The 12,128-nt window shown below is 34.7% G+C and overlaps 1 long non-coding RNA gene across 1 annotated transcript; it reads left to right on the forward strand.

The window, feature by feature from the left end:
• Positions 1–7,447: 7,447 nt before the first annotated feature.
• On the forward strand, positions 7,448–10,643 carry LOC140006219 (uncharacterized). The gene is made up of 3 exons (XR_011813859.1): positions 7,448–8,211; positions 9,488–9,543; positions 10,360–10,643. It is a non-coding gene; the product is annotated as an uncharacterized lncRNA (long non-coding RNA).
• The last annotated feature ends 1,485 nt before the right edge of the window (positions 10,644–12,128 follow it).

A 12,128-nucleotide genomic window follows, 5' to 3' on the forward strand; every position in this document is an offset into this window, starting at 1 on the left:
CTGATTCTAGAGTCTTATAAGCTGCTAAGTCCAAACGGTGGCAGAAGGAAAATCAAGAGAAATCCACAGCCAATATTTTGCTAAGTCAAGCGGTGGAAGTGAGGAAACAAATAGAAAGTAGCTTGCTAAGTTGGGCGGTGGCCTAATGGAGAAGCGAGGCTTCAATTCTTTTCTTACCAGCCAAACACCAAGAGCAAAACTGAGAGAGACTAAGCCATTTCTTTTCATCTCAAGACACAACCGAGAGAGAGGAAAATATTTCTGGTTCCTCCTTATTCCAGTTTCCAACCGAGAGAGTGAGGGAGAGAGTTAGACATTTGCTAGCTTTATTTCTCCAGCTTGCAACCTCAAAACCGTGAGCCAAAGTCAGTGAGAGGGAAAGAAATCCTGGTGGTATACTTCACTTAATGGCCTCAATCGAATGAGAGTGAAGTAGCTAGAAGAAAGAGTGTGAGTTGGTGCAATTTTGAGGAACCGAAGCTCAACTTGGAGCCGCTGCACTCGCTGAATTCTAGAGAAAAGGAGTTCTTGTCCTTAGTTTAGCTACCCGAGAGACATTAGGAGGAAAAGGAGAGAAAGACCAAAAGAAAGAAACAACAACAACAACTAGGAACTCATTTTTGGCCTCCTTCAACCGTGAGAACCAACCACAAAGAAAGGAGGAATGCAATCTATCGAGCTAAGAATGGGAGAGAGAAACCAGAATTTTATTTTCCTAACTTAGAGCCATAAGAACCAGAGGTAAACTTCTGTCTTTCTCTTCCATTTCTTCTACGTTTAGCTAGTAGTCTTTTAGACTAAGTTGGAACCAAGTTAAAGAAAACTTTCTGGAAAACAAAGGTTGTCAAAGCTGGGAATGTTCGTTTGAAGCTGCATGTTCTCACTCTAATGTTTAAATGATTGCAAGTTAGATTTGAGTGTAAAATAAAGAGAATATTATAGAAAATTTCATACTTTTAAACTGCTAGCTGCTGAAACTCCTTCATCTTGGCCGAGAGAACAAAAGAGAGTATTCACCAACTTTTCTCTTCAAACCTCGACTGTAAATTATATATTGTGATTCAAAACACCTCATAGAATAAAAATTATCACCTGGATATTAAGTTTGAATGAGGAAAATAAAGAATTTTATGGAGAAAACTTGTTTTCCAAACTACCTACTTGCTGGAATTTTTCAACCTCAGCCGAGAGAGATGAAAGAGATTTTTTTTTCTGATATTTCTCTATAGATTTTGGGCTGTAAACTTTCATATTAAGGTTGATTACACCTTATAATATCATTAGATGGTCATGTATGTGAATTTTGGGGTGAAAATGTGATTTTTATGGCTGGATTCTTGTTTGAAAGACTGTTAGGCTAATAAACCATTTACAGTTTAGTCAATGGAATTTCTTGGCATTTGAATGGATATTTTAGTATAAAATTTGCTGGAAATGCTTGATTTGTACTTGTTGGTGTATTATGAGTTTGTTGGTGAGTGATTGGTGGCTGGAAATAAAATCTAAACAGTTAAAATGGAAGAAAAAGTTTGCTATACCAACTATAGGAATCAAAGGAGCCTTGTAACTTATATAAGAAGATATCCATTTATTACTTGGTTTAATAGGCTCTATATAAATTGTATACACATCTTAAGGTAATAAACTAGTTATGCATGTGGTCTTGGTTAATAAAAGATGGAATTATGTGACAAGAAAGTACTTTAAGGTTAGCTACTTCTAAACTTACCTTGTTAAACGTTGATGTTGAGTTTTAGTACGATAAATCTAACAGTATAAAAGTAGTGAAGTGATATTACTGGAATTGCTACTTAAACTTCCTTTCTTTTGGAGATTAAAAGTTGAAGTAACAAGTGAGTGTGAGAAAATGCACTAGTCGCCTCATTTAAACATAGCAATGACTTAGATTTCGGGTGGAATGGTGACTTAAGGCTAGAATACAACACGTATTTTGATTATACTTTAGAACTTCACCAAAAGAGTAGTTAAATAATTATGGCAATTACAACTTGTCTCAGGAGACAGCGGTGTACAAGAAAGCAATTCCGAGATCGAAGTGTAACTTTTGATTAGGGTGAGTGTTTCCGGATTTATGTGTTTAACTGTTTATGTTTACTTAAGTGAAATTATTTGACAAATGTGCTTGTTATGAATTATTGCTAAGTGATTCATTGTAAAGTGTATCTCAATTGTCCCTCGCCTTCTAAGTCGAGGGTGTACTTTATCGCACTCGGCTTAGTTGAGGTTGAAGGTTGATAATTGACTAAATGTTACTGTAAGTGTGCATGAATGTAAGCCGTATATGTACTTTACCGCATCGGCTGAACTGGGCCCCAAAACCCTCTGTTCAACGGACTATTCGAGTCAGTAAAGGGCTTGGTCGGATAGGACGGAAGCTTTGGGTAACTGTTTCTGTATACTCGAGTATTACCCTAAAGTTGAGAGATTATTGAACTGATTACTGAATAAAGGGGATTGTTTATTGTTTTGGAGGACATAAGGAGGTGAATTGGCGGAGTGTACAATGATATTGAAATGAATGTACAATAACATTGAAATAAGTGTGCAATGATATTGAAATGACACTGAATTACTGAATGGAACTAAGTGCTACGTCTGGAACGGACGAGAGCCACCTCTAGAGTCCATGCATATCAGTATCGTATCCTTTGAGGTGATTGATTACTTTTATTAAATTTGATATCCTAAATTGTTAAGTTTGGTGAATGTTTTATACTGCTAATTGGTTGTTGTATCTTTTTGAAAGTGACTATCAGTGAAATGTGCATTACTTGCTTAATTTTACTGGTTAAGTGTTTATTGAATGTTACTTGTTCAGCAAACCTCACTGAGCTTTAGTTCAACCCTTTAGTTTTGTTTTCCTTACAAGATTTGGTGGTCAGGGAATGAACGAGGGATCTTAGGGAGTTAACATGAAAACTTTTGCGATTGTAAATCCTTTAATATCATATTATGATTGAGGCTATTATACTTGGTATTGTAAAAGATTTGAGCATCTAGTTTTGGTTTATCAAACTGTTATCTTTGAAGTTAATTTAAGTGAGTGAGCCCTGGCGAGAGGAATTTAGGCGGTCCACTAACTTCTAGGGTATGCCCTATGAGGAGGTGGGGCCGTCACAGGTGGTATCAGAACTCTTAATGAGCTCAAGCCAGGAGAGGGTTCTCGGACTGTGGGGAATGACCTATTAAGTGTTGAACTAATTACTATTGCTAAGGGAATTAGATATGTACATTGGGTAGGAATCTCAAATTTGGTTGATTTACACTTGGGAGTGGCCGGCCTGAGTTGTTAATTATCCTATTTTCAAATTCTTGTACCTGAGGACCAGATATTTCGTTCAATGGTGTAATTGTAAATTGGGAAGAATTTAGTATATTGCATTATGATGTGACTAGAAATCATGATTAAATTTGGAAAAATAGAATCGAAAGGACGAAGTCTAGCTTTTGAAAGTTAAAGGTGAAGAGCCAATAGTGAAATCTTGAAGATTAGTGCAGATTCTGTTTTTAAGATGAATAATTTTACTAGTCGTTCAATGGTAAATGGATTATATGCCATCTCTTACCCAAAAACGTGTGTTTAGACCTAGAATTTGAGTGAAATAGTAGCTTAAGTAAGAACTATGCAGTTGTGAATAGCTCTAAACCTTGAGGAGAGTTTTCAAAATTGAGGTGAGATAAGTTTGACGAATTTGCCATGTGATTAGTATGCAACCATTTGCAAATAATTATATGTGAGTTCTCGATGACATTGTGGCTCCTTAATTTTTTTTTTAGGATTATTTGGGGCTAATGTCCAATAGAAAAGCCAATGTATGAAATGTTTGAGTTCATTTAGAATATTTGAGAGCCATTGATGCACTTAGGTAATGATCGTACTATTTGACTTCATATTAGACATAGTAGATCTACAATTTGCTAAGAAATTTTTATTAGTCTTACTAATGGGGTAATTGGGTTAGTAAATGCGTTTGAAAAAAAATTGTCACCTTGGCTATGTTGGGATGATCATACACGGTAGTCAGTATAAAATAAACTTCTATCAATGGATAAGATTAAGACAAGGTTTAGGTTAATGGTGCTTTAACTATTAAAACAAGACTTAGATGGATGAAATAAGAAAATGAATTAATTTGCAGTGAAATTTAGAGAAATGTAATATGTGGAGTAGGTGGTGATTATTAGGGCAATGATGTTATGGTGAATCATTACAGTTTATAGGTCTAAGGAAATATTTATCGAAACATGTTTATAAGTAGTTGATATAACAATTATTGATAACAAGAAGCAGGAAAGAGTGAGAACATGTATAAAATTTAAAAGTTAGTAAATTTGATCTATTTATCGTCTCATAAGTTTGGAAGTAAGGACAGACTAATGTTGAAGCCATGACTTGATAGTTCTATTGAATGGAATGATATTATTGGGATATTTGAACCGACAGTTAGTGTGAGATAGGCTATGATCGATCTAAAAAAAATAAAATAATAATATATCCCAAACTTTTGTTAATAAAGGTAAGAATTTCAAGGATCTACCAGCTCTATTATGGACTGACCCAATAAACCGTTAGATTGGGATGATTGAGTCAGGAACTTTGCCATATTTGGATACTGAATGTACTTAAACTAAAGACTTGTTTGACTTCTTATTAAAGTGTATTTAAGCTTGATATATGCTGTAATTGACTTTGTTATGTGGTGCAATTTAATTGATCATGAATTTGCTTTGTACTGATGATATATATATGGAGTGAATGTGTTTCTGGGTTACAGTTAACTACAATTATATGCATGCATAATTGATTATTACATATTTGTAAATCAACTAGTTGTGAGAGATATAGAGTTTAGGGAGCGATAACGTCAGGTTTATAATGTTATCATAGGTATAGATTGTTTAATTATGTATAATGCCCAGTTGAATTGTATAACTAAAGAAATTGAATTTTATACACTTGGGGAAGTAGCCGATACAATACTTAAATTGGAAAGGGGAAATGTAACGCCCAAAAGAAAAGAAAAAAAGAAAAATTTTTCTGGTGACCATAATTTTTGCAGAATTCGGCCGCATATCCGACCAGTTTCTAGCCGGATACTTGGCCGGATTCGTTGGCTTGTTTGAAAAAAATAGAATCTTCACTGCCTTGAATCCGGCCAGATTGTGACGTGGCACAGGCGGCAGTCAGGTTTGACTGGCTGTTTTCTTCATTCTTATCTTGTTTTTTGGCTGAAAATATCTTCATTTCTTTCCTTGGCTTGGCCGAGCTTCATGAGGGAGAAAAGAGAGAAAGAAAACTTCAACTTCATTCTTCCATTTCTTGCTTACATCTTGAGATTTCACCGTTAGTTTTTCAATCTACTCCATACAAGTGCTCACTTAGGAGGTTTAAAGCTTTTGATGGAGTGATTTTTGAAAGGGAAGCTTTAAGTTGCTAGCTTTCTTGAGTTTGAGATAAGTTGGATAAGAAAGTTCTCTCTTGCTTTAATAATGGCATATTAGTGGCTTTGGTGGCTAAATATATGGATTTGTGGTAGGTTTTATGGTTGAAAGTGGAGTTTTGATGGTTTTTTGATTTATTGGTAATTTTTCTGATTATTATATGATAATCATTGTTTAGTCATGGATTGATGGCTTGTTATAGCGTAAAATGGAGCTTGTATATGTTGGATCTGATTGGTTACGGAAAATTTCCGCTTGTGGGGTTAAAGTTCAAATTAGGGTTTCTAATTTGGGGCTTTATTGTGATTAATTATGGAGCTATCTAATGGTTGTATGTGAAGGGTGTTGTGACCCTAATTAAGAGTGGTTAATAGCTTATGATTTGTATGTGTAATTGTGATTGAGTTGAGATGTGATTTGTAATGTCTTGTGGGATGGAAAATAAGGAATTTAAGGGGAAGTACTGTCCAATCTTTGAGAACATTTAATCGCTGTGAGTTTGGCTTAATTCTTGGTAGAATGAAGAGCTTGGACTGGATCGAGGAAACTGTCTATGATGGATGAGAATTATGAGCCATGGTTGGTGAGTGACCCCAAAACTGTTCCAAAGTTACTTTTGAATGTTTTCTTGCATTGTTTACTCGATTGCATATCATGTGTGCTTGCATGTGAGTTCATGATATGATTTGGCTTTAATGAGTTCTTGGGAAGTCTTGTGCTTAGAACCAACGTCTCCACCACTGTTTACTGTTCATCTGGAGCACCAAGGGCTCCCTATTACTATTTCACTGTTACTGGATCTCTTTGAGCGTTGGACGTCTAAGTACTATGATTTCACTGACTCACAAGAGCAATAAACGTACATTTGATTACTGATTCATGACATCATTGAAATGAACTATTGTGAAACTTATTTGATTACTGATTTTACTGGTTACTCGCTGAGCTTCTAGTTCACCCCAAAAATATTTTATTTCCCCTCCACAGGGCTCGAGGCGAAGGAAGCATTTGTATTAAAGTTCTCCGTGTGAATGGTTGGATTATCTCCTGTATCGTTGAGTTCCAGATTTATCTTGTATATTATTTGAGATTTAGATTGTAATTGTAATTATGTGAGAACTGAGGACCTTTGTCTTATTCGGAAAATTAGTATTGTTTTATCTCTTGAGGTTAGTTTGTAGTGAAATTGAGAATTATTTGCTTCACTTATGATATGTAAATTTGTGGAACATTTGATGTGTATTTGAGATTTATATTGTAATTTATTTGAGCACTGTAGTGAGTGAGTGAGTTCCGGCGATAGCTGAGCAGGCGGTCCGCCGAACCCTTTGGTTCGCCTTACAGGGAAGTGGGGCTGTCACAGGAAAACGCTAAGACACAAATATTCGAAATTTTTCGTGATTAAAGGTTCGAATTTCGAGAACGAAATTTTTATAAGTAGGAAAGGATGTGAGAACCCGAGAAAATTATTTTATTTTATTTAATTTGATATTAGAAATATTATATATAACGAATAAACGGTTAAGTTAAATGCCTAATTGAATCCCTATAGAATTGAGAGTTTAGAAAATATTCTAGAATGGTGTAGAAAATTTTTATGAATTAAATAAATATATGGCATTCATATCCTAATTTATGTCATTTGCAAATATTACTGGACAAGTAATATATACTATATAGTTCAATAAGTACATGTCTAATAAATTCTTCTTAAAGCTAAATGTGTGAAATCTACTAGATCAACGTGAGAAAAATTTCCACGAAAATACAAATTAAATTAGGAGTGAATGTATGAAATAATAAACTAAAGGACCAATTTAACCATTAACGGTTGGACAATTAACCATGCAACCAAGAGAGGAATTGAGCTTCTGGACAACAGAGGAACTTAGGCAATCAAATGCTTAATTACTAGAGCGGTGATTGAGAGAACACTAGAAAGAAAACAGCTCAAGCAGTAAGTAGCACCGACTGGGAAACATTGACCACTGAGTGGACTATTCCTTCTGATTCTAGAGTCTTATAAGCTGCTAAGTCCAAACAGTGGCAGAAGGAAAATCAAGAGAAATCCACAGCCAATAATTTGCTAAGTCAAGCGGTGGAAGTGAGGAAACAAATAGAAAGTGGCTTGCTAAGTTGGGCGGTGGCCGAGTGGAGAAGTGAGGCTTGAATTCTTTTCTTACCAACCAAACACCAAGAGCAAAACTGAGAGAGACTAAGCCATTTCTTTTCATCTCAAGACACAACCGAGAGAGAGGAAAATATTTCTGGTTCTTCCTTGTTCCAGTTTCCAACCGAGAGAGTGGGGGAGAGAGTTAGACATTTGCTAGCTTTATTTCTCCAGCTAGCAACCTCAAAATCGTGAGCCAAAGTGAGTGAGAGGGAGAGAAATCCTGGTGGTATGCTTCACCTAATGGCCTCAATCGAATGAGAGTGAAGTAGCTAGAAGAAAGAGTGAGAGTTGGCGCAATTTTGAGGAACCGAAGCTCAACTTGGAGCCGCCTGCACTCGCTGAATTCTAGAGGAAAGGAGTTCTTGTCCTTAGTTTAGCTACCCGAGAGACATTAGGATGAAAAGGAGAGAAAGACCAAAAGAAAGAAACAACAACAACTACTAGGAACTCATTTTTGGCCTCCTTCAACCGTGAGAACCAGCCACAAAGAAAGAAGGAATGCAGTCTATCGAGCTAAGAATGGGAGAAAGAAACCAGAATTTTATTTTCCTAACTTAGAGCCATAAGAACCAGAGGTAAACTTCTGTCTTTCTCTTCCATTTCTTCTACGTTTAGCTAGTAGTCTTTTAGACTGAGTTGGAACCAAGTTAAAGAAAACTTTATAGAAAACAAAGGTTGTCAAAGCTGGGAATGTTCGTTTGAACATGAATGTTCTTACTCTAATGTTTATATGATTGCAAGTTAGATTTGAGTGTAAAATAAAGAGATTATTAGAGAAAATTTCATACTTTTAAACTGCTAGCTGCTGAAACTCCTTCATCTTGGCCGAGAGAATAAAAGAGAGTATTCACCAACTTTTCTCTTCAAACCTCGGCTGTAAATTCTATATTGTGATTCAAAACACCTCATAGAATAAAAATTATCACCTGGATATTAAGTTTGAATAAGGAAAATAAAGAATTTTACGGAGAAAACTTGTTTTCCAACCTACCTACTTGCTGGAATTTTTCAACCTCAGCCGAGAGAGATGAAAGGGATTTTTTTTCTGATATTTCTCTATAGATTTTGGGCTGTAAACTTTCATATTAAGGTTGATTACACCTTATAATATCATTAGATGGTCATGTATGTGAATTTTGGGGTGAAAATGTAATTTTTATGGCTGGATTCTTGTTTGAAAGACTGTTAGGCTAATAAACCATTTACAGTTTAGTCAATGGAATTTCTTGGCATTTGAATGGATATTTTAGTATAAAATTTGCTGGAAATGCTTGATTTGTACTTGTTGGTGTATTATGAGTTTGTTGGTGAGTGATTGGTGGCTGGAAATAAAATCTAAACAGTTAAAATGGAAGAAAAAGTTTGCTATACCAACTATAGGAATCAAAGGAGCCTTGTAACTTATATAAGAAGATATCCATTTATTACTTGGTTTAATAGGCTCTATATAAATTGTATACACATCTTAAGGTAATAAACTAGTTATGCATGTGGTCTTGGTTAATAAAAGATGGAATTATGTGACAAGAAAGTACCTTAAGGTTAGCTACTTCTAAACTTACCTTGTTAAACGTTGATGTTGAGTTTTAGTACGATAAATCTAACAGTATAAAAGTAGTGAAGTGATATTACTGGAATTGCTACTTAAACTTCCTTTCTTTTGGAGATTAAAAGTCGAAGTAACAAGTGAGTGTGAGAAAATGCACTAGTCGCCTCATTTAAACATAGCAATGACTTAGATTTCGGGTGGAATGGTGACTTAAGGCTAGAATACAACACGTATGTTGATTATACTTTTGAACTTCACCAAATGAGTAGTTAAATAATTATGGCAATTACAACTTGTCTCAGGAGATAGCGGTGTGCAAGAAAGCAATTCCGAGATCGAAGTGTAACTTTTGATTAGGGTGAGTGTTTCCGGATTTATGTGTTTAACTGTTTATGTTTACTTAAGTGAAATTATTTGACAAATGTGCTTGTTATGAATTATTGCTAAGTGATTCATTGTAAAGTGTATCTCAATTGTCCCTCGCCTTCTAAGTCGAGGGTGTACTTTATCGCACTCAACTTAGTTGAGCTTGAAGGTTGATAACTGACTAAATGTTATTGTAAGTGTGCATGAATGTAACCTGTATGTGTGCTTTACTGCATCGGCTGAACTGGTCCCCAAAACCTTCTGTTCAACGGACTATTCGAACCAGCAAAGGGCTTGGTCAGATAGGACGGAAGCTTTGGGTAACTGTTTCGGTATACTCGAGTATTACCCTAAAGTTAGGAGATTATTGAACTGATTACTGAATGTAGGGGTTTGTTTATTGTTTTGGAGGACATAAGGAGGTGATTTGGCGGAGTGTACGATGATATTGAAATGAATGTACAATGACACTGAAATGAATGTGCAATGATATTGAAATGACACTGAATTACTGAACGAAACTAAGTGCTACGTCTGGAACGGACGGGAGCCACCTCTAGAGTCCATGCATATCAGTATCGTATCCTTTGAGGTGATTGATTACTTTTATTAAATTTGATATCCTAAATTGTTAAGTTTGGTGAATGTTTTATATGGCTAATTGGTTGTTGTATCCTTTTGAAAGTGACTATACAGTGAAATGTGCATTACTTGCTTAATTTTACTGGTTAAGTGTTTATTGAATGTTACTTGTTCGGCAAACTTCACTGAGTTTTAGCTCAACCCTTTAGTTTTATTTTCCTTACAGGAGTTGGTGGTCAGGGAATGAACGAAAGATCTTAGGGAATTAACATGAAGACTTTTGTGATTGTAAATCCTTTAATATCATATTATGGTTGAGGCTATTATACTTGGTATTGTAAAAGATTTGAGCGTCTGGTTTTGGTTTATCAAAATGTTATCTCTAAAATTAATATAAGTGAGTGAGCCCTGGCAAGAGAGGAATTCAGGCGGTCCTCTAACTTCTAGGGTATGCCCTAGGAGGAGGTGGGGCCGTCACACGTATTCCAGGGTCAAATCCATAGAGACGAATTAATTTTCTACTTTAATTATTCTAACAAAACTAACAAAATTTGAACTCAAAGAGTGTTTTAATCACTACTTGAGAAATTAAATAAATAATTAAATTAAACAAGATATAATTGATAAAATAGTTGGAAAATACTAGGATTTTAAATTTTGATCCAGAGTTTGAGTTAATTATCTAGTTAATTTTTTAACATACAAAAAAAATATACCATACGCAACTACCTTAGATTATCTTTCAATACATTTAAGTTGTCCAAAAAAATAATCATAGGTATCTCCAGTCCTATTCCCTAATTTTCACCAACTTTTCATGTGTTTCAGATCATGGCTCTAATGTTAATTTGGTGAGCAAAGTAACATTGCAAGGAGTTTAAAGTTTGTCAATTGAGTGGTCAATGGGCACTGATAAGAGGAACTAGAAACATAAATTTCAAAAAATTAAAACTAGATGGAAAAAAGTGTCTAAATGCGAAACTAGATTAAAAAGTGTTGTTGTATGCTTTAAAAAGATAAAGGAAAATATGAAAATGACAAATGCTATGAGTTACAAACCACTCTCACTCTCAGCCACTCTTTTTAAATCTAGAATTATCATATCTTTTTATCCTTATCTTTTTATGTATTTTTATCACTAAATGTATAGATACCTTATGGATTATTTAAAATTCTTAGCGATATAACTAAAGCTAGGGAAGTGTTATACACGTCCGTAATGTTAGAAGCGTCTTTCACCTAACTATTTCTTGAAAAATAAGTTGGGCATACTAATAGTCTAACACAACACGAAGCCATCAATGCACCTAATCAAAGGGATATAAAGTTGTTATTTGTCATACGTAATATTTATAACACTCACTCACACTTTTCACTTCTTACCTTTTACATTTAAGAACATGATATAAGAATGACTTTTACTTCTCACCTTTCACATTTAAGAACATGATATAAGAATGAGTGTCATATAAATGCAGTGCCTAAAAAGAGCAAATGCTTTTCACAACATATGTGCACTGACAAAATGAAACATAGAATTGTATTTATATTAACAAAATGGAAAATAGAGTTGTACTTATGTCAACCACCATGACACTCCGAAAGAGAAGTTGAGCTGACATTAGAAACCTCTGCATTTCGTATTCGGATAAAAGATCCAACTCTTTTCAACAAATCAGTACTTTAACTCAAACTATATTTAACTCGTCCCACATATTCAACATAAGTGGTTATCAATGTGTTTGTAATAGATCATGCAAAGTGATTCAACAATAGAAACATCCTACAAGAAAGTCCTACTAGCAAAAGGAAAGTAGCCATGCAAAGTTTATGAGTGTTTTACTCCTAAAAAAGTTCACTTTATTTAGTTTGAGAAATCCTCTATTTTAGAGGGAAATACTCAAAAATCTCCATAGATGACTAAACTTGCGAAGAGAAATATATAGTGAAATATCTAGCCTTATTTTATCACCAAATTCTTGGAACATCTGAATC

This window comes from Coffea arabica, chromosome 1c (genome assembly GCF_036785885.1).
Source record: "Coffea arabica cultivar ET-39 chromosome 1c, Coffea Arabica ET-39 HiFi, whole genome shotgun sequence".
Lineage (NCBI taxonomy): Eukaryota > Viridiplantae > Streptophyta > Magnoliopsida > Gentianales > Rubiaceae > Coffea > Coffea arabica.